Genomic DNA, 3,120 nt, shown 5'->3' with positions numbered 1-3,120 from the left:
ATTCTAACTGACCAATAACAACCTCACATCAGTAATAACACTTCTGGATGCCTAGCATTTTGCGATAGAGCCATACTTCTGGGAGTCAGCTAATGTGCAACATCTACACCTAAATAACTAACTCTCCACAGTTAAAGGTCGACACATCCCTAACAGGTCTTGCTTCTGTGTGGCCATCAATCTCACTTGTCCAAACCCTGTAGAAGATCAGCAGTTTGCTTTATTCAAAGACATTGCGTCCTGCAAGCACCATTTTCCCTCACTGAGTAAGCAACAATTAATCTTTCTGTTTTAGATTTTGATTGGTGGCTTCTTTTAAATTCATTGATTAAACCCAGTTTGGTCAGACATGTTTCTCCTGGAGCCACATATTATCAGGAAATGAGCAGCCCAGGGAAGACAATTCAATTCTCCAAGTTCAGACTGACCAATCCTGAAATCCCGACTTTAACAATGTCTTTACCAAGCTGGGTGTTGTCATGAGAAATAATTATGCCAGTTTTTAGGATGTAGATGATATCAGGGATAAAAAGTTTTCCTTGTAAAAACAAGTTAGTTGACAATTTTGGCAAGAGGTCTATAAATGCTGAGGCATACTATTTCTAACTTACGGATGTCAGAATCTAAATGGGAAACCTATGAAATGTTTACCTGATCCTGTGAGTGGAAGTAAAGAGGATGTCATGAACTTCCACTTCTCACCACTGCCTGCTATATTAATTAGGCTTGTCATGGCCAGGTCCCTTATATTGTTTCCTTTATAACCAGAGAGGAAAGAGCCAAAAGCCTTAAAGAAAGTGGGTTTAGAAATTCGTGGAGGAGCGGAGAGGTGCCGAGCCTCTGCTGGGATCCACGTCTGCTGAGCAGCTCCAGGAACATGACTGCAGCGGTGACTGCAGGGAAGTGACACGGGCACCGGCCATCCCTGGGAAAGCCGGGGTCCCCGGAGTTACAGCTCCCGGAGCTCTGGCGGCTGCTCCACCGGGGAAAGAGATCCCGGAAGTCCTAGTGGACCCACGCAGCCGGCAGCGCTATGTGCGGGGCCGCTTTTTGGGCAAGGGCGGCTTTGCCAAGTGCCTCGAGATCTCAGACGCAGACAACAAGGTTGTGTTCGCGGGCAAGATTGTGCCTAAGTCGCCGCTGCTCATGCCTCTCCAGAAGGAGATGTCCATGCGAATATCCGTTCACCGCAGCCTCGCCCAGCAGCACGTCATAAGATTCAACGGTTTTTTCGAGGACAACGACTTTGTGTTCGTGGTGTTGGAGCTCTGCCGCCGGAGGTCTCTCCCGGAGCCGCACAAGAGGAGGAAAGCCCTAACTGAGCCTGAGGCCCGACACTATGTAGTCTGCGGCAAATTGTGCTTGGCTGCCAGTACCTGCACTGAAACCGAGTTATTCACCGAGACCTCAAGCTGAGCAACTTTTTCCTGAATGAGGATCTGGAGGTGAAAATAGGGGATTTGGGACTGGTAACCAAAGTCGAATATGATGGGGAGAGAAAGAAGACCCTGTGCAGAACTCTTAATTACATAGCTCCCGAGGTGCTGAGCAAGAAAGGGCACAGTTTCGAGGTGGATGTGTGGTCCATTGGGTGTATCATGTATACCTCGTTAGTGGGCAAACCACCTTTCGGGACTTCTTGCCTAAAAGAGACCTACCTCCGGATCAAGAAGAGTGAATACAATATTCCCAAGCACGTCAACCCTGTGGCCGCCTCCCTCATTCAGAAGATGCTTCAGACAGATCCCACTGCCCGCCCAACCATTAAAGAGCTGCTTAACAATGAGTTCTTTACTTCTGGCTACATCCCAGCCCCTCTCCCCATCACCTGCCTCACCATTCCACTGAGGTTTTCCATCGCTCCCAGCAGCCTGGACCCCAGCAACAGAAAGCCCCTCACGGTCCTCAGTAAATGCTTGGAGAACCCCCTACCTGAGCGTCCCTGGGAAAAAGAAGAGCCAGCAGTATATATGATTAAATTAAAAGTGAAAAAAAAAAACACTTGACCCCACAGTGCCTTCTAACTGCCAATGTGCATCTGACCTTTTATAATAAGCCTTCTTAAATGAGTGTTCTGTACTTGCTCCATTTACTGTATCCACTTTCTCACACTGTTTTCTTTGTAGATCCCATGTCAATAGGCCCTTTGTGCTGGCTTTGCAACAGTGAGACTTTTCAAGGCTGCCTGAACCAATGGTTAGCTTTCAGCCTTCAACTTAATCAACCTCCCAGCAGCACTTGACATATTGATCTTTTCCTTATTCTTGAAAAAATTTTCCCCTTAGCTTTGTGACACTACATTATCCCCACTGGCCACTCCTTTGTAGTATCTTTTTCTCAATATAACATATAAAATCGGGCAAATAGCATAACTAGAATTCAGAAAACACGACAAACTTCAAATTCACTGTAAGTACAAAGAAAATTGCCGATTTGCAGCAAAGCCATCTCTCAAATTTTGCATAAAGGTGGGACTGGGGGTGGATGCTGGAAACACTGCTGAGGAAGATGGAATGAGAGAAGAAAGGGCCTACGACTGATTTAAAATCGCCCCCAGAAAGGAAATGTCCACTGTAAGTGTGAAAATACTGGAAAGTATTTCTGGTAAATGAGTGCACTGGCTGCAGAGAAGGGATATAATAGTGTGTAGGATGCGTGGTAAGTGAATTGAGAGGCAATGCTTCCAAAGAATAAGAGTACAATAAAGGGAGAGGCATCCTTTGGAGAATGGAAGGAGAAGGGGAAAAGAAGCAAAAGGGAAAATATTGTGATCCTGCTAGAAAAAAAATAAAATAAAATCCAGGGCATTTAGTCTCTTCTCACACTAACCAAATAAACAAACAAAACAGGGCAATAATTAAAGATGTGCGGTCTACGGCCATTCCACCCTGAATGCGCCCGATCTCATCTGATCTCGTAAAGATGTGCATTTGTCAACACTGACCTAAGAAGATGCTCTTGATACAGGAAACTTGTAACTCAACCTGCTGGCATTCTGTCCACAAGTTGCATAAATGTAAACAGTCTTCATCTACACAGTTACTACAAAAGAAAAGCAGAGTGAGAAGCAGACATTTTACCTGATGAAAATTATCTCTCAAGAAACCAACCAAAAAGCAG

The 3,120-nt window shown here is 45.4% G+C and overlaps 1 pseudogene; it reads left to right on the top strand.

Annotated features, from left to right (window-relative positions):
• The first annotated feature begins 877 nt into the window (after positions 1–877).
• On the top strand, positions 878–2,006 carry LOC116813808 (serine/threonine-protein kinase PLK1-like; annotated as a pseudogene).
• Positions 2,007–3,120: the final 1,114 nt, after the last annotated feature.

The sequence above is a fragment of the Hylobates moloch genome, unplaced genomic scaffold (assembly GCF_009828535.3).
Source record: "Hylobates moloch isolate HMO894 unplaced genomic scaffold, HMol_V3 SCAFFOLD_9, whole genome shotgun sequence".
Taxonomy (NCBI): Eukaryota; Metazoa; Chordata; class Mammalia; order Primates; family Hylobatidae; genus Hylobates; species Hylobates moloch.
Note: the sequence above shows the minus strand (reverse complement) of the source record. Positions and strands in the feature narration are given on the sequence as shown.